The sequence below is a fragment of the Trachemys scripta genome, chromosome 4, assembly GCF_013100865.1.
Source record: "Trachemys scripta elegans isolate TJP31775 chromosome 4, CAS_Tse_1.0, whole genome shotgun sequence".
Lineage (NCBI taxonomy): Eukaryota > Metazoa > Chordata > Testudines > Emydidae > Trachemys > Trachemys scripta.
Window position 1 is genome coordinate 69,927,318 of NC_048301.1, and position 27,428 is coordinate 69,954,745.

The following is a 27,428-nucleotide window of genomic DNA, read 5'->3' on the forward strand; positions in this document are numbered from 1 at the left end:
TTAGACCAGCATAACTCGGTAGTGTAGACTAAGCCTAGGTCTAAGGCAAGTTACTGCTCCCCCCAAGCGGCATTTCACAGGATGGTTACATAATGCCCTCTGGTGGCACAAAAGAGCCCTAAAGCCTGTATCACTCTGTACGATCTAAGCAGTAAGTGAATGACTTGCTTGTTAGAAACTGGGGAGGCCCCTACAACTAGGCACAGTTCTGTGCCATGATAAAATACTCCATTGGTGCTCCAGAAATTATAATTATAAATGTGATGTTGTACTCCATATGACTTTATGAAAATATGCTAGTGAGTATGAATATAATGTAACTGGAATATGCTTCATGCAGAAGGTCTCTTGTAAGGTATCATTACAAAGCTTATAATCTACTGATTGTGGTCATCCTATTTGTATAAATGTATCATTCTTGTATCTGAAACTAGAAATATGAAATATAACTGAGGTCCTATTGTAATTATGCAAAGTGTGGGCCATTAATGGTGGTTTAGAATCTTGAGGGCTCCCATCAACTGGGACAATTGACTTAGATGGCTCTGTTTACTTGCAAAGTCTTCCTGTGAGTCAGGCTGGGAAGAATGAAGGCTTGGTCGCACAGAACATGTGACCATGTCACCTGGTACTGGAATCCATCTTTAACTTGGTGCTTTTCCATTTAGAAGGAGGGGTGGGGACCCAGAGAGACAAAAGATTCCCACCTGGTGCCAAAGCTATGTAAGGGGGTGGAACAGAACAAAGGAGGCTGGAGTCATGAGAAATCCCCTAGTTGCCACCTGAGCTGGAACAAGGACTGTACCAGGGGAAAGGATTGGGCCCAGAGTAGACCAGAGTCTAGTCTGTGAAAGAAGCTTATTGGAACATCTGAGGGTGAGGTTTACCTGCATTTAGTTTCCTACTGTATTAGGCTTAGACTTGTGTGTTTGTTTTATTTTGCATGGTAATTTACTTTGTTCTGTCTATTATTAATTGAAAGCACTTAAATCCTACTTTTTATATTCAAAAAAAATCATTTTTTGCTCATTAATTGACCCAGAGCAAGTAATTAATTCCTGGGGGAGCAAACAGCTGTGCATATATCTCTATCAGTGTTATGGAGGGCGAACAATTTATGAGTTTATCTTGTATAAGTTTTATACAGAGTAAAAAAAAAAATTTGGGGTTTGGATCCCATTGGGAACTGGGTATCTGGTGCTAGAGACAGGAGCACTTTCTAAGCCATTTTCAATTAAGTTTGCAGGTTTTGGGGGACATGGTTCAGACCTAGGTCTACGTTTGCAGCAGGCTAGCGTGTCTGGGTCAACAAGATAGGGTACTGAAGTCCCAAGCTGCCAGGGAAAACGGGCTTGGAGGTATTCTCAGCACATCAGGTGGCAGTCCCGAGACTGTCTCTGTGACCCAACTCATCACAATATACATTGTGTGTGTATAAGTGTGTGTATGTGTATATATACACAAACACACTATATATGAGAGAGAGAGAGAATCCATGTTTCACATAATCTTCAACAGTAAAAACACTGCAAGAGATGAAATGTTAACGCTGCAGAGGCCTTGTCTACTCTAGGAAATGTTTCCTAAATCTTCTCGCTACTGTTCTGGGCTTGTCTACGCTTGGAAATTTATAAGAAAATAATTATTCTAGATTAGTTATTTTGGAATAACTCTCCATGTGGACACTTTTATTCAGAAATAAGGATATCCCTGGGGAGGGTTATACTGTAATAATTATTCTGGAATAGCTATTTTGGTAAATTTCATGGGACTTAAACTCAGGTCTGGAAGGCTACAGTCAGGTGGTACTTCCATGCTGCCACTAGGTAGCCATGGCAGAGCCATGGTCAACACACCATACATCCTGAGAGACCAGTCACTGCAGGAAGTGCTGCCCGCAATAGAGATGAATGGCAGCTCCCCCTGTAACCTCTGACTGGCACAGGCCCACTATGTAAGCCTGGAGAGAGCATTAGGTAGTTGTCTGTGCAACGAGGCAGATCACTAACCTGCTGCTGAAACCGACTCTGCCTTGTTCCTGTTCCCTTGTCTCACCCGTGGTTTCTACTCCCTTAGCTGGCCCCCAGGTCCTGGCTATTGACTTCATCTTGACTCTTGGCTCTGGTTCCTGGCTATTGACTCTGGTTTGACTCCTGGTTCTGGACCCTGGTTATCATCTCTGGCTTGATCCCCTGACCTAACAGTCTACAGCTCTAACCACTGGTCTTGCCTGCCCAAGTCCCAGTCACTAAAACAGCAGAGTGCTGGATATTGAATTCAGTGGTGAATTCTACAGCCTCATCAACATTTCTGTAGAAGATTCAAGTAAATTCAAAAACAGAAGTTTATAATTAAATATGAAAATGAACAATCCAGTATAATATAACTTGTCATTTATTTTAATATTAAATGTGATACAAAGCTTAACTGATTGTTTCTAATTTTTGCTTTACGCCCAGTGTGCTGTAAAATTTTGTATCAGCAACTGCATTGCTAGAAGCTCTAGCAGTTGAGTAGGGGGAATTTGGGGCTTTTGGCACCCAGGAACAGACAAAAGGTGGCTTGAGGTTTAGATAGCCAGGAAGCTGTTCAGGTTTTTGGCACTTGGGAGAAGTCAGAGAATTTCAACCCTACCCTCCATGGTCTCCAAAACACCACCTGCTTTATGGGGTTGAATGTCTCATGGCAGAAGACCAAGGTCCAGATCCTCAGAGATAGGCCACCAGAACCTGTGGTGTAGGAGTAGTCGAGTGCGGACAAGTTCATCTACCTAGGTTGCAAGCAGAGTTTGAACAGTCCCAGCAAATTGGACATTCTTCAACAAATAGGTCTCATTATCTCCTGCATTAAGTTCATGTCTTGCTTATGGATGCCAAAAAATGTCTTTGCACTGAGACAAAGTTCAGGATCTACCAAACCTATGTACTGCCTGTATTGCTATATGAGTCAGAAACCTGGACCCTCCTATAGGCAGACTTGGAGCAGCTAGAGACATTCCATATGTGCTGTCAGCGTCAAATCCTGAGCATAAAGTGATTTGACTTTGAGTGAAATGTCAAAGTCTCACAAAGATCTAGCCTTCCTTCAGTCACTCATTATATTTGAAAGAGGGGTTGTGTGCTCTTTGGCCATGTTACCAGGATGGACAAAAATACCCCAGCACACTGTGCTCTGAAACTCTCCAAAGATGGACTAGGGTGACCAGATGTCCTGATTTTATAGGGACAGTCCTGATTTTGGGGTATTACCCCCCACCCCGTCCTGATTTTTCACACTTGCTGTCTGGTCACCCTAAGATGGACAAAAGGGTGCATGCCCTGACCCTATCTGGTGCTGCTTATGGGCTGCTCCAGAGATTTGTGCATTTGCAGGATTGAGCCAGATCTGGGAACCTCATTACACAATGCCTGGTGCGACGCCATCAACTGTGGTAATTCTGGCTGGTGAAATGCACTTTAGTAGACTGTTCATATTTGAGAAGGAATGGGGTGTATTTCTTCTTACTTACCCTGAAACTGAGAAGGACTGAAGTGATTCCAAATTTTTGTGAGGGCTTGAGTTCTTAATTCCCACTCCAGCAATCATGGACAACATTCAGTTACTCCCTCCAACCTCCCAATATTTGCCACTGCATGCAACAGCAATAAACACATTCACTACATGATTTTGCTTTGATCATCATCAATGAAATAGTTAACAAAATTATCAGGATTAGAAGAGCTCTGTGTAGCTTGAAAGCTTGTCACTCTCACCAACAGAAGTTGATCCAATCAAAGAAATTACCTCACCCACTTTGTCTCTCTAATATCTTGGGACCAACGTGGCTACAACAACCCTGCTTATAGTATTAGGTTTGACAGTTAACCCTCCCATTGAGATTGATTGGAAACAGTTCATGCCTCTCTTACAGCTGTTGTTTCAGGCTGCCTAAAGAGTAGAAAAAACAATGTATTGGTTTACTTTCAGCTCACATTAGGAAGCACACTGTTCTAAACCAAATCAATATTAGCCACTCTATACCAATTTAAGAGAGCTCACGCAAGGGGGATTGCACCAAACCAACTAAATCAATTCAGAAAATAATGTAGTTACAGAAATTGCACTGGATTTACAATGGGCCTAATTAGATGTGAGGCAAAAAAGGGGGAGAGGGTAACTGAAGAAAAAAGGACTGAGGAAACATCCATGTGATTCTGCAGTCATTCAGTAAGTGCTGGCCCAGAGTAAGAGGTGACTTGATCATGGTGTCTGAGCACCTCACGGGGAGAAGATTTCTGATGATAGAGGGCTTTTCACTCTAGCAGACAGAGGTCCAATGGCTAGAAGCTGAAGCCAGACACATTCAGACTAGAAATAAGGTTTTAGCAGTGAAGGTAAAAACCATTAGAACAATTTACCTAGGCATGTGATGGATTCTCCATCGCTTGAAATCTTTAAACAAGACTGGATGTCTTTTTAAAAGATGCTCTAGCTCAATTAGAATTTATGGGTTTGATGCAGGAACCACTTGGTGAAATTCAATGGCAAGTTATCCAGGAAGTCTGACTACATTATCACAGTCCCTCTGAAAACAAATCAAATTTGCTGTATCATTGTAAGGTATTATGATCTCAGAATCTGTATTTAAATTAATTTTGTTTAAAAACAGTCATACTGGGTCAGAACAATGACCTATCTAGCCCAGTATCAAGTCTTCTGACATTGGCCCATGCCAGATGCTTCTTAGGAAATGAACAGAACAAGTCATTTTCAGTAATCTATCCCCCATTGTCCAGTGCCAGCCTCTGGCAGTCAGAGATTTAGGGTCTCCCCAAGCATGGGGTTGCATCCCTGACCATCTTGGCTAATAGTCCTTGATGGACTGATCTATCAATTAATCTAATTATTTTTGTACCCAGTTATATTTTTGGACCTGTACAATATCCCATGGCAGTGAGTTTTATAGGTTGACTGTGTGTTGTGTGAAGCAGTACTTCCTTTAGCTTTAAACCTGCTGCCTATTAATTTCATTGGGTGACCCTTAGTCTTGTGTTATGTGAAGGGGTTAATAACACTTCCTTATTCTCTTTCTCCATAGAATTCATTATTTTATAGACCTCTATCATATCTCCACTTTTCTGTCTCTTTTCTAAGATGACCAGTCCTAGTTTTTTAGTCTCTCCTCATATGGAAGCTGATCCATATCATACCCTAATCCTCTTTGTTGCCCTTCTTTGTACCTTTTCCTTTTTTTGAGATGGGGTGATCAGAACTGCATGTATCAGAGTAGCAGCCGTGTTAGTCTGTATCCACAAAAAGAAGAACAGGAGTACTTGTGGCACCTTAGAGACTAACAAATTTATTAGAGCATAAGCTTTCGTGGACTACAGCCCACTTCTTCGGATGCATATAGAATGGAACATATATTGAGGAGATATATATACACACATACAGAGAGCATAAACAGGTGGGAGTTGTCTTACCAACTCTGAGAGGCCAATTAAGTATTCAAGGTGTGGGCATACTATGATTTATATAGCGGCATTATATTTTCTATTTATTATATATCCCTTTCGTAATGGTTCCTAACATTGTTAGCTTTTCTGACTGCTGCCGCACACTTCAGAGAACTATCCACGATGGCTCCAAGATCTCTTTCCTGAGTGGTTACTACTAATTTAGATCCCCATTATTGTCTATGTGTTGTTGGGATTATTTTTCCCCCAATGTGCATTACTTTGTACTTATCAACACTGAATTTCATCTGCCATTTTGTTGCTCAGTCATCTAGTTTAGTGAGATCCCTTTGTAACTCTTCACATTCACCTTAGAACTTAACTATCTTGAGTAACTTTGTAGTCTTCACATTCTCCCCCCTCAATCTTCACCCACTTTTCCAGATCATGTATTAATACGTTGAACAACCCTGTCCCAGCACACATCCTTGGTGGACCCTGCTATTTACCTCTCTCCATTGTGAAAATGGACCAATTAGTCCTACCCTTTATTTCCTATCTTTTAAACAGTTACTGATTCATGATAGGACCTTCCCTCTTATCCCATGACTGCTTACTTTGCTTAAGAGCCTTTGGAGAGGGCCCTTGTCAAAGGTTTTCTGAAAGTTCAAGTATGCTATATCCACTGGATCACCCTTCTCCCTATGCTTGTTGACTCTCTCAAAGAACTGTAGCAGATTGGTGAGGCATGATTTCCCTTTACACAAGCTGTGTTGACTCTTCAAGATATCATGTTCCTCTGTGTGTCTGATCATTCTGATATTTACTATAGTTTCAACCAAATTGCCTGGGACTGAAATTAGGCTTACTGGCTTGTAATTGCCAGGATTGCCTCTGGAGTCTTTTTTTTAAATCAGCATTACATTAGCTACCCTCCAGTCTTCTAGTACAGAGGATGATTTAAGTGATAAGTTACTTACTGCAGTTCCATATTTGAGTTACTTCAGAACTTTTGGGTGAAGACCATCTGGTCCTGGTGACTTATTGTTTAATTTATCAATTTGTTTCAAAAACCTCCTCAAATGACACCTCAATCTGGGACAGTTCCTCAAATTTGTCACCTAAAAAGAATGGCTTGGGTATGGGGAATCTCCCCCACATCCTCTGCAGTGAAGAGTAATGCAAATAATTCATTTAGCTTTTCTGAAACACTCTTGTCTCCCTCAAGAGCTCCTTTGGCCCCAGTGACTGTTTGGCAGGCTTCCTGCATCTGATGGACTTAATTTTTTTGCTGTTAGATTTTGAAGTGCAACTAGCTAAAGACACGCACACTTTCTTGGCCTGCCTCATTATACTTTTACACTTGACTTACCAGAATTTATGCTCCTTTCTATTTTTCTTACTAGGATTTGACTTCCAATTTTGAAAGGATGCCTTTTTGCCTCTATCAGTCTCTTTTACTCTGCTATTTAGCCATGGTGGCACAGTTGTCAGGCAGCTGCTTATTTCAGTTATGTTTTATATACACCATGTGCTCAAGTCAAAACTATAAACCATGGTTTTCACTCTAAAATTATTTGTTCTGAGTAAAATGTAGCCTCGTTCTTTCAGTTTTGTGTAGGAGGTTCATGCCTTTGGTTCTATAATAAGCTCTGTGTTTTATTACAGCAGAGTGAGAGAGACTCCTAGAAATCGACTTGTGTAGATCTCTCAAAACAAAATATTGAGACTAAATTTTTGATGAGGTAACAGGGAAACAAATAGGATCTTCATACTTAGTTATGATTTAAATACAAGATAATGAAACTATACTAACAAAAAGAAAACAGAACAAAGATGTTGAAATGAAGTCGATTAGTAAATGGCACAAACCTCTGAGTTATATACTATACTGTATTCAGTGCCCCAAAAATGAATACTTTGAAACTACAGTACTAATTTTTTTATGACTATGCTTCACTGGGAAACCACAGAAAAGACCCAGAAACTTAGATTTGTGTATTCCATCCAACACAAACCTTGATGCCTTCTTCCATGATACTACCCATCCACTGTTAGAAAAACAAAATATCTGCCACATCACTGGAGGAACAGAGAATAGAATCTAACAAACTTTAGCAAAGATCAAAAGCATAAATTGTAATGAATTGACTTAAGATAAAGAAGTTGTCCTATTTGGTAACAAATCACAAACAGACATTCTGAACGTTCAGCTAACTGCATACAGTACCTAAACGGGACTGAATGGCCCAAGAGATCAGTAATAGAATACTGGATGCTTTTATCTCTAGGATATAGATTTCAACCCATTTCAGCTCAGTAGTATTACGTATAAATAAAAGATGATGGCCCTATAGCCTGCCTAAGGTATCTACAATGGAAACACTCAGATATCTACCTCAAACACATTGCTAAACTCATCCATTTCATCCTCACCCATAATTTTACTTTCAACAACAAACACTTTGTTAAAATCATGGGAACAGCCTGGGTACTAGGATGGCTCCCCAACATGCCAACCTCTACATAGGCCACCCTGAGGAAGATTTTCTGGACAAATGCACCAAACCAAGGATGTACCTGAGACACATTGATATTTTCACCATCTGGTCAGATGACCTGAACTCCTGCATAGATTTCCACCACAATTTCCACCACTACCACCCATCTAGCCAACTCTCTAGAACACTCCTGCACTAGCATCAGCTTTCTGGACACCACCATCAGCTTCAAGAATGGAACCCTACAGACAACAATATGCAAGAAACCCATGGATCACCACACTTACCTCCACAGATCCAGTAACGCCCCAAACACACTAGATATCTTATCTATCGCCTGACCTTTAGATACCACAGAATATGCTCCAAGGAGAAAGCCCGGGATACATGTCTTAACACAGTCAAAAGCCACCCTCACCAAGCATGGACACTCCACCAGAGAAGTCGATCGCATCATGGAACAGGCCATCCAAATAACCTGATAGAGTCTGCTTCAATACAGGGGGAAGAAAACCCTCTATCTACCACCCCTTAGGGGATATCATTAAACAGTTACAACCCATAATCAATGGTGACCACATCATGAAAAAATCATTCCTGAACCTCCTCTTCTGGACCTCAAACAATCCCGCAATCTTTTTCTTGTTGATTTTGGTTTTGATGTACATGCTTCTAGGTTACAGCCTGGCACAGGAAACACTACGTGCTGTCAGAAAATCTCTTCTCTTGACTTCCATTCCACTCCTGAGAAATGTGAAGTTTGGAGAAGCATCCAGACTGCTAGATGTTTATATCTGATCAGACTCCACAAACCTTTTAACATTCATCCATCTCTAACATGAGCATACACAGGTGAAAGTACAGCATCCAATAGGTGACTCTGCACATTAAATTTTTGACCATTGGTTTGGAGACAGACTTAGGTTATATGTACACTGGGAACACTATCAGTATATAAATACCAGTATACTATACCAGCAAAGCACTTCTAATGTGGATGCAGCTTATGCCAGCAAAGCTGCACTTTGTACCAGTGTAGTAAAAATGTTATGCCAGTAAGTGTAGTTTTGCCAGTATAATTGCATCCCTCCCCCAATAGAAACTTCTACCAGCACTGCCATGTCAGTCAGGGATCAGTCTTCTTTACACTACTGACCATCATAGCTATGAGAGTAAGAGTCTGTATTGTAAACATAGATAAAACTATGTCCTGTTTTATCTGCTCAGTCTTTCCTTGGATGGTGAGTAGTTTAGTTGACTGTTAGGTAAGGGGTTTGTGCTCGAGGAAAACTGCTTGGAGTCCAGGTCTCAAGTTGGCCAGGTTTATACTAGGAACACTTTGCTGATATACTGTACCAGCAAAGTGCTCCTAGTGTGGACACAGCTTATGCTGGCCAAAAAAAACAAAACAAAAAAACAAACAAACAAACAAAAACAACACAGCACTTTTTCCCAGTGTAACGTATTCCAGCTCCCCACAAGCCAAATAAGCTATACCAGTAAAGGTGTGTTTTTGCCAATATGAACTGCATCTATACTAAGGGCATATGTCAGTCAAAGATTATACCTTAATACATCCCTGCCTGTCACAGTGGTGCTGACAAAAGTTTATAGTCTAGACCTGGCCATTGTTTCACTTAATGAAGCTTTTTAATAAACTGAAAATTGGGTTGTGCTAGAATATCAAATCACAGATTCAGTCACTTTTCTCACCAAGGTTTTACACACTCCATAGTCATTTCAATGTCATTTGGATTAGAGTTAGTGGAAACCTTTTTTTTTTTCCCCCCCTCAGTAACTTTAAAAAAAGTACCCAACAATTTTATAAATTATAAATTGCTTGCAGGCTTAGTTACACTTTGATACACTTAGTTTCCTGTTTATACAAGAGCTTGAATCTGTCAGAAGAGGACTTACTAGTTTTAAGCATTGCAAATTTGAACCATTAAGGGCCAGTCTCCCTTGTGCATGCATTACTCCTTTTTGAAAACTTGACCTGAAATATCTCACATATTCTACTGTTTCTTCAATGGCATTTGCAGCGTCTGTTGCCAAAACTATCCGTACTCACTGTTGGTGAATGTGTAGTAGATGGCTGTCATTTTCAACCCCAGAGGTAGCTGCACTTCTCTGGCACTGTATAGTTGTAGAATGTCAAATAATTTGGAAATTTGAGAGGAAAAGTGATATATAAATATCAAATACTTTAATCCAGGCCTGATAAAAATATGTAGCCTCTGAAAATTGTATATAAATAACTGATCAATAGTTTATATTTAGCTTGTGTCTTGAATTGTTAGGGACAATTATTATTATAATTATTTTTTACTAGCTACTTCAGGTGTTTTCAAGTGACACAGATTTGGAGAAAAGAGTAAAGATTCTTCATTATGTTATCTTTACTTTGCACTACATTTATGCCAATAGAGAAGTATAAAGCCAGCAGATATGGTCATCGGGGATTCCCTAGGTTGTGTACATCTGGAGTAATGGTTCTACCATAATGCTTTGCATCCCATTGTACAAAGGGTTCATGGAGGTGTGACTGGGAATGAAAATGGAGCACTGCTGTGTTCTGATTATTCTCTTCTGCTTGGGCCACAGGTAGGTGAGAGTAAATTACAGGTAAGGATGCTCTGATTTATATGGGGCTGGGCCAAGAATATCAGATGCACAAAGGTGACTTTAAGGCACCATTGCTGCTATCCTTTTGTTTCTGTGCTGCGCATAGTTCGGCTGGAGCAGAATCAGCCAAGAACTCTCCTCTTGCTGCACTATATCAAAATCTCTATACTGAATAAATTTCATCCCTCACTGTCACTGCTCAAAGATCTCAGATACTCGATGGAGAAGAGAATTCTTAGCCAGGAGGCAAGAAGGATCCAAAAGATTCTTAGTAATGAGAAATATTTTCCTTCTTGTAGGATATTTTCCCTACAATCTTCTATATGACCAATGGTTGTATATAAGGGTGAGTGGCAGACTGGAGGCAACAGGTAGCATGAGACCTGGGTTAAGGAGGTTTCAGTGAAAGCTGAAAGTCTGGCGGTGAAGGTGGCTGTTGCTGACAGGGAGCCAACAGTAGCAGCATCTGGATACAAGCAAAGGATGAAGCAGGAGGTGACTGCACACGTGAATGACAGAAGGACAGCATAGACTGCTAGTGAGGTTGTTTTTACATTAGCATACCCAGATAACTTGCACCCAAGGAACTCTCCAGTCCATTTGTTAACCTTGAATAAATATTGGAAAATTGGGGATGTTCCTTAGGGCTTGAAGAAAGCCCAATATCATGTCAATATTTAAAAGGTGCAAATGGATGATCTAGGTAATTATAGGACAGTTAGCCTAAAGCTGATTCTGGGAAAGCTGATACAAGACTATCAATAAAGGATGCAAAGATAATTGATGCCAGTCAACATAGTTTTATAGGAAACGATCTTCTTAAATTAACTTTATTCCATTCTTTGAGATCACAAGCTGGTTAATAACGATAATGATGTTGATAGGATGTATTTAGGACTCGATTCTCATTTACACCAAGGCCCCTTTTACCTAGCCAGAGTGGTGTAATAGGGCCTTGGTGTAAATGAAAATCAGGCCTTTAGACCTCTGTGAGGCTTTTGACTTAGTACTTCCTGATATCATGATTAAAACATTAGCAATGTAAACAAAATCCAATATAGCACATACTAAACAAATGAAAAACTGGGTAACTGATAGATCTTAGAAGGTAATGATTCCTGGGGAAGCATCAGCTAGTGGGTCTACACCTCAATAGTTTTAGCAATGATCTGGAAGAAAACTTATCAGCAATGATTTTATGTTTTTAAATGACACACATAGGTGGTGTGGTGAATATTGACCACAACAGGCCACTGACAGAAAATGATCTGGATCGCTTGGTAAGCTGGATGTAAATGCAAGTAGAAACAGACTATACCCCATATTTATGGGATGCTATTAGCTGATCACAAAGCTATTGGCTATTCTATGGTGGGTGTCTCTCAATTTCTCCTGTTGAAGCTGTTCCACTTCAAATAAGTAATTAAAATAGTCAGTGGAGCAGGGACTAGAACCCTAGTCTGTGAGCAGATTGGGCTGACCACTAGGCTATAGAGTCATTTTCACTTCCTCTCCAGCCCAGTGACTAGCTATCTGCTACACAGTAGAACAGCTTCAACAGGAGAGACTGAGGCAGGCCCCACCTCAGAATAGCCACTAGCCCAGCAGTTAAGGTTCTTACCTGGGTTCCGGTCCTTGTTCCAATGACTATTTAATTATTTATACAAAGTGGAACAGCTGCAACAGGAGAGAGATTGAAAAAGACCTAGACCAGAATACCCTGTAGCCTGGTGGTCAGGACATTCACCTAGGAGAGGAGATATAGGTTCAAATCTCTACTCCAGAGCAGGGACTCAAATAAGGGTTTCCCACCTCCCAGGTGAGTGTCTAACCATGGACTAAAGGTTATAAAGCGCTCCTCCTAAATTTTTATGAATCTAGCCCTTCATTTCTTTTGCTTTTATTAAAAATACACTAAACACATGTACTTTCACCCACATGCGTGTTTTTAAAAATCATCATTATATTTTTTGGAACTGCCAGTGAATTGAAAAAATCAGTTATTTGCAAAGCTCTACTCATAGATCATGGTAGATAACAAATGAACATGAGGTCCCAGTGCAATGTTGTGGCTGAAAGGGTTGACACAGCCTTTGCACATATAAACAAGGGAATATCAAATAGGAGCAGGAAAGTGATTATTTACCTCTGTATATGGCTTTCGGTGAGTTTTCTTCTGGAATACTGTGTGCAGTTTTGGTGTCAATAATTTTAAAAGAATGTTTAAAAAAAGGGCGGGGATTCAGAGAAGAGCAACAAGAATGATTTAAAGCCTGGAAAATATACCTTACAGAGAGAGAGAGAGAGAGCGAGCGAGCGAGCGACTTAAAGGAGATCATTTGTTAGTTTGCTGAAGAAAGGCTAAGAGACAACTTAATGTCTAAGTACCTATACAGGAAGAATATATCTGACACACTGGGTCTATGTAATCCAGCAGACAAAGGCATAATGAGACCCAGTATGGGGAGTTGAAGCTAGAAAAGTTCAAACTGGAAATAAGGTGTACATTTTTAATTGAGTGTGTTTAACTGCTGGAATAGCTTACTAAGGATTCTCCATTACTTGGAGTCTTTAAATCAAGATTGGACATCTTTCTAAAAGATCAGTCTATAGTTCTATAGCTGCGTCAGACGAAGTGGGTATTCGCTCATGAAAGCTTATGCGCCAATACATCTGTTAGTCTTTAAAGTGCCACAGGACTCTTTGTTGCTTTTTACAGTCTATAGTTCATGTTTTAAAATGTATGTTTTTATAAATTGTACCAATAGAACCATCTTCTGAATAAACTATATATGCAGAATAATTAACCCACTCTTTGAAACTGTCTCCTCCAGCATTTTCCTTGTAAGAAGAGAGGTGACCAAATTGCAAGAGACTCCAGAACAAAGCCTGTTGGACTAAGTATTATTGAAACTGTCAGGAGAGAATGACAAGTTTGACAAATTGCAGTGTCCTGGAAGCAGCAAGAAATGCCTTATGTTGCTGAGTCATTGACTCTATTTCAGGTATTGATTGCCAGAAAGTGAATTGGCTTTTGACAGCTTCCCTTCATCTGAACATATGATGGCCTGGATTTTACAGAAGCACAGATTGCTTTCTAATTGACCATTGAGAATGCTGGCCCAGAAATCTGAAATGCCTCTCTGTATCAGCAACAAAAGAATTGTCCAGAATTGTAGTTTCTTGGCTCTATCTTTGAAGTGAGTTATGTATAGTGTGACAAAGCTCTGTACTTGTCTCAGTGGGTCCCGTGTTTCCTGGCGGATTTCGCTAGCCTCAGAGGCTCACTGTGACCCTCCATGTAGCCCTTCTCTCTCTAGAGGCAAGGGTCACAGCCTACTGAGCCATTTTCATCATAAGCCAGCAAGGGAGGTGAGGAGAAGCTATCCTCCCTCACACAGTCTCTGGTCTCTCCCAATCTCCGTGATTAATCGGGGGGAAGGGGGGGCAAGGGAGGAGCCTGGGCCCACCCTCTACTCCAGGCTCTAGCCCAGGGACCCTAATATTATCAGCTATGGTAGCTGAGTTTTTAGAAACAGGACACATACAATTCCCTGGGCCACTTCCCCACAGCAGCTCCCACTCCCTCAAGATCCACTTCACCCTTACCTCAGGGCCTCCTTCCTTGTGCCTGATATGGTTTGTACTTCTCAGTCTCTCCAACAGCACAGCTTCCTCCTACAGCTCCTGACACACATACACTCCTGACTAACTGGGAGGCTTTTAACTAGTTTTAGCCAGGCCCTGATTAGCTTCAGGTGTCCCAATCAACTTAGCTGTCCGCCCTGCCTTCTGGAAAGATCTTAATTGGCCCCAGGTGTCTTAATTGACCTGGAGCAGCTGCTATTTGCTTATCCTGGTAACAGGGATTTGTTTGCCCTAAAAGTGGCTAATATATCTGTCTCCAATTACTTTACTATAGCCATCTGGCCTTGCCCTGTCACAATAGCTGACTGTAGCGAGGTGGTCTGGTTCCCCGCCGCCCCAGAGGGGGACGAGCCACCCTGGACACCAAAGTGGGCGGAGCCAGCAAACCCTGCACCCGTCCCTCAGAGGTCAAGGTGCAGAACAGGACGTATAAAAGCCCAGAGCTCACTTAAAGCTCAGCCACCGGAGAGACCAGATGCCTGTGGTGTAGCGCCCAGTGGGGGAGACCACAGTGATCGGCGGCTGAACCGAGGACTGGCCAGACCAGCCAACGCCTGATGCTAGCCCAAACCCAGAGATGCTACCAAGCCTACTGCTTGGCCATTACCCTCAGGAGCTGCCAAACCAACTGCTCGCCATGTACCCCGAGGAGCTGCCAAACCAACCGCTCACCAGCTACCCTGAGGAGCCCATGGTATGTGACCCTGTGGAGGATGCCATCCAGACCCAGGTACCTCTAGAGGGGGAGGTAGGAAGTAGCCTGGGGGCAGCCACCCCAAGTTTGGCTGCAACACTGCCAGAGCTAATGTCAGTGTGTTGTGGTCAGGATCCCCACTGACACATCAGTGGGTCTTCTGCTGCTGCTAGGGCCCCGGGCTGGGATGCAGTGGAATGGATGGGCCTGTGTCCCCCCGGCCATCCACCTCACGGGTGGCAGTCTCCCCCTCTCTCTGGCTGCTTAGAGCCAGGAGCCTGGGGATTTGCTGTTGAACCTGTTTGCTCAGCCCCTGCCTGAGGGCCTGATCTACTGACTGTTTATTGCCCATTCTGATCTAGGGCCGGGGCTTGGTACTAGTGAACTGTTTGCTCAGCCCCTTGCAGAGGGCCGGAGCTGCTGACTGTTTTCCCAGAGGGGGATGAGCCCCGACCGAATCTCTCTACAATGACAGAACCTTGAAATAGCAATTTCTCAGATTTAGAAGCCAAGGGAGCATTGGTGGCAAATTTTGTTCCTAATAAACTACCCACATTATAAAGACAGGGTTGTACAAGTAATGAGCAGCAGTTATTAAATGTTTATATTACAGTAGCACAAAGAAGCCTCAGTTAAGATCAGGACCACATTACATTAGGTTCTCTACAAACACCTAGTAAATCCTTGTCCAGAAAAGTTTATAATCTAAGCCATGGGTGTCAAATTCTTGGCCCATGGGCTCGATCTTGCACACTTGATATATTTATGTAACTGACATGACATTCAGAACTAAACTTTCATTTAAAGAGATTGGGGGGCTGGGGAAGCTAAATTTCTCAGCCTCATCATTGAAAGGACAGCCTTTTAAATGTTAATTAAGTGAAAATTGATGCGGTGTTATCTTCCTGAATCTGCAGTCTGCTTGAAACAATGACTGAGAGCTGTGAATCCCTTCAGTCCCCTATTTATATAATTGGAATGTTAATGCTAAAGTCTAGTGATAACACATTAACATTACATAAAAAACAAATAAGACCCCACTTATGTTAAAAGAACATTACAGTTACAAAGTGAAGTACTCAAAAGTTAGGAAATCGAGAATTAAAGTCCCCCTTCTGTGTATGCATTATGATATAATCATTCATTACATGGCCACATTTTTTTTTCTACTGCCTCATTCAGGGCACAGGATAGATGGGAAGAAAATGAAGAAGGAAGGAAAAAAGGGTGGAGAGAGAGAGAGAGAGAGAGAAGGGGATGAGGTGGGACAATAAGAAGCAGAAGGGAGAGAAATAGAAATATTGTTGGTCCTAAAGGGAAGCTCATTTTTCCACTGAGTGATGCTGAGTTTGAGAATAAGGGCATGTCTATACTAGAGAGCTCACAGCAGCATAGCTTCACTGCTATAAGATCGCTCGTGTAGCCGCTCTATGCTGACGGGAGGGAGCTCTCCCTGTCAACATAATTAAACCACCCCCAACAAGCGGCGGTAGCTATGTTGGTGTGAGAGCATCTCCAACCCACATAGCGCTGTCCACACTGATGCTTCTGTTGCAGTCACTTATGTTGCCGCGATGTGTTTTTTCACACCCCTGAGCGACACAGGGCCTTAAATTTATGCCACATCCAACAGACAATAATTAAAAATGGAATTTGACATACCTGGTGTAAGGGCTAGATTGTGCTCTAAGGCATTGCCCCAAGTAAAGGGCATTGCATCAGTGCCAATAGGAGCGGGAAGCACAATTCACTACCTGCTTCCCCCTTTTTAGTCATCTGCTACTGCAAAATGCAATGCCCTGGCCAAGATCACACAAAACAATCATTACTCACTGGATCAGATTCCTACTCCAAGAAATTCAAGACAGCCTTACTAAGGGCCAACAAACTAAGTGCCTCTGACCAGTTTCAGCAATCAAATCTTGGAGCTGTTAAGGTCCATTCCCATCTATTAAGGAGACAGAAGAGAATCCCTGGATCAGCATGAGACTACAGACAGGCTCACTGGCTGCCCTGATTTTACTTTATGCACAGAGGATCACACAATGCCCTTAATTTGCATTCATGTCTCCTACTGATATGAGCAACAGCAGTGATCATTTTATTTATAAAGCACTAAAACACCTCCTCTCCACCACTGTGCCAGGGCACTGCACACCATCATAAAAACAACTCAAATAACAACAAACGACAACAACAATTAATACTTAGCTGCTCTTATATAATGCTTTTCATCCACAGCTCTCAAACTACTTTAAAAAAGGTCGGTATCATCGAAATGAAACCAAACAAGGTACAAAATAATGGGGAAAATTAAATAAATAGGGGGTAAGAGGGGATAAAATAAAAGATTTCTGGAAAAAGAAATCCTAAAGTTATTAGTGGAGAGAGGTGGACATAAATGGATGTCAGCAAGGAGTGAGTCATACCTTGGGGCCACCACAGCAAATGCACAATCACCTGTCTCAGCACCTTCATGAAAAATACTCCTCCTTTTCCCCTTCCTAAATAAATAAATAAATAAATTGCAGGTGTGGGGGATGTTTTACATTAGCCAAATGGATTTGAAACCTCAGCATGTCTATTCTACTCCATTGTTATGGCCTCTGGCAATCTAAAAATGTGTACAATAGTTTGGGAAAAATATCAGTATTGCATCCAGGCCAATATTGTCCTAATGCCCTTATATAATTCATCTGCAAGCTCTTCTGACTCTGATAGAATGAAAGGGTTTTGCAATTTCCCCTCTTTGATATAATTAAATACTAATTTTTAAGATGAGAATTTAAGCTCAAAATACATTACCTTTTTCCTGCTCTTCCATATTTGTTTTATACGCTGGACACTCTGCTCCATTGTCACTTTATTTATTCCACTGATACTTCTCTCCCCCGCTCCCCCTTACTTATTCCTTTTCCATAATCTTGCCTAAATGGAATGCAAACCCAATAATATTCACCCTGATGTTCATCTTTAATTTATATCCTTTGTTTGTTTATTTTAGGCTGGGTATTCGATAATTCAGTCACTACCCATAACAAGATGCCATTTAATTAACAGGGATGGGGATAAAATTCAAGCTGTGACAGAAGGCAAGGGAAGAAAGTCCATTATGATAAAAAGATTACCATAGAGCAGAGTAGTATTGGTCAGACATTACCACCGCTGCTAGGTGGGGTGGTCTATAAATAATGAAATGCCCATTATGACCATAACGATAACAATGTCACTTACTACAATGAGGAAGGTGGCACTTAAAATTAAGATTTAAATATTTTGTTTTATAAACAGGTTTAAGATTGGTCTTTAGCTGACTATGACTGTCATGTTTTTGAAAAGTAAGCTCCCTGAGTACAAACATGCTCCCCTCACTTCAAGCAAAATAAATAGTCTAATTAGTTATTGGTTTTCATAAATACCAAATACACAAGTATATAATATATAAACTAAATATGTGATTCTAATGCATTTGTAACACCAACAGACCCTGGTTGTCGGCGGGCAGGGTTGAACCTGAGACCTCTAGAGCTAAATTCATGATCCTCTGTATGAGCTAAAAGGCACATGGCTCTTAGCTAAGGCTGTAGCAGACTCATTAATCTCTAAATGGTCTTGGTACCACTAGAGGGGACAGAACACCACACCCAGGCGGTGTGTGGGTTACACAGGGGTGTAAGATAGGTACACTGCTTAAGCAATTTCATCCTTAATGGCTAGTAATAAAGATGCAGTTACCGGGTTCTATACTATGCTATGATTTTTGCATCTATTTTCTCATATGCATAATTAAGTGTGCCTCATATGGACACTGATCTAATGTAAAGTCTAATGCTTTTTTTACATGAACAAAATTGTCTGGATTCTGAATAGATATTAATCTCTTGCAACTCAACTCTTGGACATTTTCAGCATTAGAAAACATTTCCTAATTGTGAGGATTCTTGACTATTACTCAAGGAAACTGTAGAAGCCCAATTGCTTGAATAGTTTAAAAGTGGATCAGACAAGACACAAAACTATCATAGGGAAAACCCTGGGTTGGTTGGGTGGAGGGATTAGCTGTTACCCAAAATATCTTTGCCATCTCTAACTTTTGTGAGCCATAATTTGGATTGTCTGAAATGCCTAAATGCTGAGCAGGGGGAGAAGGAGAACACTTTACTTTTGAAATGTGTTTTAAAGACTAAATAATGTAAAGCCCCCAGAGGGGAAGATTATGTCTTTGTTAGTGATATAGCAAGTATTTTAATTCCACATACACAGAATTCTGAGATCTTACTGCTGTTTACCCTTGATTCCTTCGTTATGTTCTAGTGCCATGGGCCCTGTTCACACTGCTCAGAGCATTCCCTATTCTAAAGAAATACATGCACTGACTAGATCATGCAGGCTAATGTCAGGCAAATGATTTATTAGCTAAGACAGGAGTTTAAATTATAAAACAACCAAACATGACAAGCTATTAGGAAATTATTCTTCCCAAACTGAACACATGACAAACAAAATCAGCCTTGTGTGTGTTTTTGTCTGTTCTCTTATTATATCCCAGACTGAGTATTATTAAACTGGGCAGATATCCTCAGAAAGCCCACCTACAGTTTAAGCAAACTCAGGCCTTGCCAGGAAGAGTCTCATACAGTGAAGCTTGATGCCTTTCTTTAAGAGGTTAAAGTCTGCCATCTAGTGACCACCATCTGCATCTTAATTATACTTAGGGTTATCTCTGTTTTTAGTTTTATTTTATTTAAGTTTTCCTGGGAATTTATCAGCGTTTATTACCACAACAACAAAAACAGGTGAAAATCAGTGCAAAAACTATTAACAATTTTTCTGGATAAATATCGGGGGGGGGAGGGGGGGGAAGTATTCAGTAGATTAATGCTTTGAATTCCCTTCATCAATGTGGTTTGCTGCAGAACTAAAACAAAACTCAAAATGCAATGCCACCTCTGAGTTTAAGAAAACAATACATCTCTAATCGCCAAATAAAACTTTTCATTTGAATAAACAGTTTACTGTTGTAGACGTAGAACTATTAGCCTATAAATATTTACATTTAATAATTGGGCCACACCATTTGCAGTGCATACACTCAACTCCATCCTTTTCTCCCATTTTTGTTTTTAACTTTTGAATACTTCCTTGTGTTCTGAAATGTATTCTGATACAGATTTTTGTTTTCTTCCCATTTTAATGTGTCAAATTTTTAACTATTACCTGCTAACAGCCTGAAATCTGTACGTGGGAGGCATGAGATTAATCAGTACATTCAGACATGCACGCACTTCAGAACTCGAGTACGTGTCTGTTTGTTTAATGTGTGTATCTTCGACTAATACATAGCCTTACTTCAACAGGCAGCTTTGAGTATACACACAGACTAATGTATTCTTGTAATACATATATCTCACACAATGGATTGTATTTTCCTAATAAAATAAGTTATTTGTTATATATTTGAATGATATAAAAGGAGGGTGAAAAATCAGAAAAAAAACTGAATAATACCTTTTGTAAAACCCAGGGAATTTTTCAGTGAAACTTGGTTTAAACCATCTGAAGAAGTGAGGTTCTTACCCACGAAAGCTTATGCTCCCAATACTTCTGTTAGTCTTAAAGGTGCCACAGGACCCTCTGTTGCTTTTTACAGATTCAGACTAACACGGCTACCCCTCTGATACTTGGTTTAAACTGAAAATAAAGGGGCTTAATAATACTGAAGCAGAGACAGTCTTTTACAGTTACCATAGAAGACTTGAGATCTGCCAGGATTTGGCATAGAATCTTCTTAAGGAAAGGGTTATATATTGTTATGTGATGGTTCCTTCGTATAGCCCTAGGTGAATAAATGATCTGTTGTTTCTGATTAGTTTCAAATTTGAAAATCTAGGGGAAAAGAAATACAACTACAGCAAACCCAACTGTTTCATCCAGGGCTGAGCTGTGCTTTGAAACAAAACCTCTGTCAGCCATTTGGCTTCAAGGCAAACTGATGTTGCTAGTGCCTTTGAGAATATATTATTGTAATGCTGATATTCTCAAAGCTCTGTCAGTATTTCCCATTGTGTGTGGCCCCAGGCTGAGTCCACCCTAAACATTTGCAAACATGGTGGCTGAGAGGCCTTGCTCAGCCTCAGAGCACAATTGGATTTAACAGAATATGCAAGGCAGCACCACTGGGGGAATCGTACATTTGGCAGACACTTCAGATCAATTTTAGAAAACTATTCTGTAGCTACTTAGATTGTAATGTGTCTAGTTTTGTTTGAGAAAATTAGAAAACTTGCAGCAACTGCAGTAGGTGGTGGTTTTCTTCTGCTTCAAATGGCTAGTCATAGTGGGTAGGTACAAGTGATAGGAAAAGTTGAAAAAGATATAAACAAAGCAAAAAGATAGATAACGAATCAAACAAATAAGGTATAATGAAACCAACTCCGTTATTGCAGAGTCAACAGCATTTATCAAAGAGAACATAGGATCTAGTGGGTTTATTGGGGGCTTTTTGTTAGGCCTTGCATCTTAAAGACATGAATTTTGTCTTCCTGCCAAAATCAATCCCAGCAAAGCATAGTAGTAGTGATGCCCTCTCTTAAAGCTGAACAGCATGGGTAAAAAAATCAGTCCAAAGCAAGGAGAATGGACCAGATGGACACATTTTGCATATTTGCCTACTGAAGCTGAAAAAAAACAAAAATAACTGTACAGCATATTTATAACATTTCTGGACAAAACTAGTTAATTCTCATTGTGACTCTAGTCTATGACTAGTCACAAGTTAGCATTTTAAAAATGTAATTCTAGAGATATGAATTTTGGTTAACCTTTTCTATTCTATTATTATATTTTATTTTGGCAGTTGCTTCTGCATTTCTTGTATTTGGAAGGGTTGGGAGTGCCAAAATACCAGCAAGCTGTGGGAAGCTGCTCTCATGGTGCTTCCAGTTAGTCTGGAAGCAGAAAATATTAGAGATCTCATTCATTTGACCAATGCAACAGTGTTCCCTACAGAACATTCTCCAGTGCTGTGTCTAGCTCACTTTTCAATGTCTTGTATGAGGGCATTTCCAACACTTCCCTTGACAGTCCAGTAATTTCACTGGCAGGAAATTTTTCCCTCATCTGTAACCAAAATTTTCTCTTAATATCATACCATCCCCTTACAAAATCCCTTCTCCTTCTCAGTGTGAAATACTAGTCAAATACTTGGAGAAGGAGAGGAGGCAAAAAGATGTGGAGATGGAGAAAAAGAAAAAAGGGAGGAAATTATTGAGAGAGAAATAGCTAATATGTCCATTTAGGCTAGTTTAGGTGGAAATAATGGGAAGATGGAAAGGTAGGAAAAAAAAAATAAAAAAAAAATGGAAGAAAGTACAAGAGGAACATAAGGTGAGAAAGGGGAGCAATCTTTGGGTTAATTTTAAACTAGTTTCAGAGGAAATCTCACAGTATTAATTTTTTTAAACGGTATTAAAAGCAGAACATGTGATGCAGGAGGTGGGGGAGATGGCAGCTTCATGTTAAGCAGCACCGTTATTTTACACAATAAAAGTTGACCCACTTTTCTTTGTAAGCAACATGATTTTCACTTGAACCTCTTTCCCCCCTGCTTATGTTTTTCCTCACAAAGATTTTATCTGTGACTGTTTGTGTCTGTTGTACCAGGCTGACACTAAAAATGTCTCCACATAAGGGCAGGAATTTAAAAAAAAGTTCTTTCCCCACCTCCTAGAAGCTGCCTAAGGGATGAATATGGGAAACGGACAGAACTTGAAACACACGAAAAGATCCATCGGACAATGTCACAATTCCATAGGTTGCAACAATCATGATTGCCAGTGAAGATAGGGCCGTAGGACCTTCATCCCCCAAATGTAGGTCTGTGCTATTTTTGCTCAAAAAGAATCTTCCTCCCTTGTGAGTAGTAGTAGGGCCTGTACCTTCTGGGGACTGCAGCTACAACAGGGCAACATACACTTATGGCCAGAGTGTGAGATTTAGCCACTGTCTCCCACAGGGAATGGTATGGAATCACACCACGTCAGGTGGAACTCAGGAGGTACCATCCTTCCCTGTAGGCAGGAGATGCACAAAAGCAGCACTATCCCTTTGAATGGTGCAGCCTCCTCATTCTCAGGGCTTGACCAGCTCTGTAAGTGGGTGGAGAACCCAGCCACCCCCACACCTCCTCTGGAGCAGTTTGTACTTCTGGGGCTGAGGGGGTGCAGCTACACAGGCTCCTTCCATTCACCCCACATTCTGGCTCTGGCTCTTGTATGGGTGTAATCTAGTCCTTAGCTAACAGAGCGTCCACAGCCTTAGATAATCACCCAGCCTAAACAAAACATATGCCTGAGTTAAATGAAAAAATGGAAAATAATCTGTATGGAAAATTTCTTTCCCTCTCACTCTTCTTCCATGGAAGGTTGACTGAGGCCTGGGCTCCTCTTGTTGCTAGGTAAAAACATCAGCGAGGCTAATAGCATCAAAGAGTCTGTCCTGTCTTTTGCATCTCACACAATAATCACATGGAGGGACCACACTGGCACAGCTGGATCCCAAATAACTGTATTTACTAACTACACACACATGAAGGGACAACCTGTGTACCTACTCTTGCTCTGACTGGTCTCTGGCAGCTTCTAAAACATAGAACATAGTGAGCATAAGGAGGAGTCTCGCAAATTATTTAAAGAGGATACTATTTCATTCTTATATGCTACAGAGACACCAAAAGAAAAACAAGATTTGCTTTTTTGGAGAAATTCCTGTGCTCAAAATCTAAACATGTAACAATATGAAGGGGGAGGGAATAAAGTTGGGGGGAATTCAGAGGAGAGATTCTGCCTGTATTGCACACTGGATGGTGAGACTGGTGGAACAGTGAGTGATTCAGCACCTTTGGAAGAGATCCTGCTACTTTCCTTCCATTCTTAGAAACAAGTCATTAATAAACTTAGTTCTGACATCCAGCATTTCATTCATCAATCCCAAAGTGCTTTTCAAAGAAGAGTATCATGTCATTTCCATTTTACAGATTGGGGAAATGGAGGCACGAAAGGTGATACCCCAGGTTTACACAATAGGGCTTTCTAGCTAGATGTTACACCTGGGAGGGCTTCAAATACTGTGCTGATCGAAGCCAAACAATAATAGTGGTATTTCTTCCTTCCCTGCCAGCAAGTCTGTTCCCCTCACTCTTTAAAAAAAAAAATATATATATATATATATATATATAAATCTTTATTTTGCACTTTAGAAGGCACCTAACATTAAATCTGGACATTACAAAAGCATGGGTCAGGGTAGGACTTCAGATTGTCAGGTCAATGCCTTTTGACTGTACTGGGCTGCCTTCAGTAGAGCCCTTAAGCTAAAATTTGCAGCAAAAATAGATGTCTATGGACCTCCTGTCACTAATTTAGATTAAGAAATGGAAACTGTTGAGGGTATTTAGCTCTCAGGCCAAACAAATGGATGCGTGTAGCCTCAAGGATTTATCTGTTGTGCTTATGAAATATAATGCCATTCTGCAGTACAAAACAGAATGTATTTGTTTATATAGTACTGTAAATGTTCATGGCACGGTACAGTAAATAAACTGTGCAAAATAGATTCTTCTCAAAAGATCTTACAGCACAGTATATCTAACTCCAGCTATTTCAAGTTCAGCAGAACTTCGTATAGCATATAGCTGGTTTAACTAATTTGCAACAACTGACCCAGCCCCACTAACTTGATAATCCCTGCATGCAGGTTATGCAGCTGTGATCTTGCATATATTTAGGGAGGATAGGTGAGAGGAGGATTTTTTCCCCCCTTCCAGTCTTTAGAGGGAGGGCTGAAGCATGTTGTTGCAAGACCATCAGAGAGAGGCCTGGGTTATGAGGGTCCTATATTTCAGTTTAAACCATCTCAATTTAATGAAATAGGACAAATTTCTTGTGGGAGCTTGGGTGCAGGGTTCATCATGCTGTTCATTTAATTATTTCAATTCCCCATTTTGTTAGCTACATTTATTTTGGCAAATGAAACAAATCTCAGGATTATTTCCCCAATGAGAAAAATAGCCTGGCTCCAACCCCCCCTTCCCATTCAAATCAGGGGACTTAACTAGAAGGACATTACAGATTGTCTTAACTGTTGTGGTGACATACAAGGAGAGAGGGGATGGGGTGGAGGCAGATTTTCAGCTGGTGTAGCTCATTTGAAGTCAATGGAGCTATTCTAACTTCATGCCATCTGAGAATCTGTCCGGCAGTCTCTATGCTCACCAGGACACAAATCACAAGGCTTTACAGAAAGAAAAAAACAATAAGGAACCACATATAAGGATTTGTGGGGTTAATATAGGAGATCTTTTTCTCTTGGCTTTTCAGTTTCTGGATGTTGGAAATACTAGCAGAAGGGAAGCTTCTGTTACTTTAGCCCCATCAATGGTTCCCTAGGGACAGATAATAAAAATCCATAAATATAAATGTCAAGGTATTTGGAGTTTAGTTAATTTACCTAAATGCTGAGATTAAGAATTTATTCAGATGCCTGTGGACCTTAAATGTGTTGTGTTACTGCAGGACATACGTTAGGCCCCAATTCTATATTAGCTCCTTTAGACATGAACAGTATGTCCTCATAAATCTTTCCTAGCCTCTTTAATCTCTGTGAATCCAAACCAGGTCCCATTGGGTGGTGGAGCACTGCTCTAGTTTTACCAAAGAGTGGACAGATTTGAATGAGATTCCTGGGCTTTCCTGCCACCAACCCTTTCAGAAGAGTATCGTTCTGTACTTAAATACTAATACTTTCCTGGGTAATGAGGCACCACCCAGGAGCCTCCAGGTGACAGCCAGTAGAAACCCCCCCGTCTTTGTTAAAAAACAACCTATCTTTATCCTCATTTGCCCCATGGAAGGAAGGGTAAAGCAAAATAATTGCATTGCTCTTTAATATACTCTCTCTGTGGCTACAGTGTCGCTTCAGATCTCTTTTTTTCATTGAACATCCCTAAGAAGTTTTAGATTAAAGTGTTCCAAGCAAGCATTTTATTTCACTATAACGAGGTAGTTCAAGTATATTAATTTGCTATCCACCGGGCTCTTCAAAGAACTCAGCATGGCGGTTAAGTACAGAAGACATACCTCAAGCTGCTATATAATTAACTCAGAAATTATAAAGGCAAATGCATGATTGCTCTTTTTATTAACACATTAAAAAGGAGATGTGTAATTGGCATTTTAACAAGTTGGCAGAAGCAAATTAGATATTAACATGATTATGAAATGACAATTACTGTTGGCAATTAATTGGCGTCACCTTTCTGAAGGCCCATTCACTGGACTTTTGAGAGCCTTATATCAATGGCAATGTAATTAGTTTTTAAATGTTTGGAAATGGAAGTTATTCATAAAACACTGTACAGTATCTCTTTATCTTCTGAACAATGCACTTGGGTGTTTTTATTAAGTAACAATTAATATCCTACATTGCTACAGCACCTTTCATCCTAAAAGATCCCAAAGAGCTTACTTCACAAACACTAGAATATACAGCTATTGCTGCACCCACCACTGAAATGCAACCACATCTAGGATAAAAGGGGACAGCTGTTTAAGAGTGCACCACTACAGAACAGTTTAGGGCAATTTAAGAACAATTTAAACAGAAATTGGGGGAGAGGGGAAGAAGAGGAAGATCTTTAGGTTAGCTGAAGGCAGTTACTGCAATAGGCATTTTGGCCAAGACACGGAAGGTGACATGCCTACTTTTGTCATCTTTAATTATCAGAGAGAACCAGGAGCTCAGTTTTACATGTAATTTAATAGACTTCCAGCACCAAGTGCATCCTAATACTACGCTGGGGCATTAGTTCAGTGACAAAAATATCACTTCTTGAAGCAGTCTTGTTCTTTGGGCTCCAAATACTGGCCAGTATAGACCCGTGGGTCCCAAACATTTTACCAAGACAACCCACCAACTGCACTGTGTCATTTTTTTTGTGACCTCCCATTAGGTATGTGCACCCTCCACCCTGGCACCACAACCCTAATCCTGGCCCAGCGCAGAGGGGAGGCTCAGGGGTGGCGGGCTGGAGAGAGGGACTGCCCCACATTCACCTTGCGGCAGTGACTCCTGTCCTGCAATGCTGGGCCCTGCTCAGTGTTCTGGCAGTTGCAACCTGGCACTTGGGAATCACAGCACCACTCAGGTTAGACCCAACCACCCCTCCATCATGACAGAGGTGTGGCTGGGGCAAACCAGAATGGTTCTGTGACCCAGTGCTCCAGGTTGCACTGCCTGGATTGGGGAGCCAAACCCATCCCTGGAGGACAGAAACTGCTGCTCTGGGTGAATTAGAGATGGGCTTGCTCTGCAACTCCTTTCCCACCCCTCCACTCCCAGGGTCTCCTTCCCACCACAGGCCAGGAAAAATGTATGTTTGATTAGGGCACCGTGACCCATCAAAAGCCTTTCTGCAAGGTGGTTCAGGACCCACCATTTGAGAAACACTGGTCTAGACCATGATTAGCT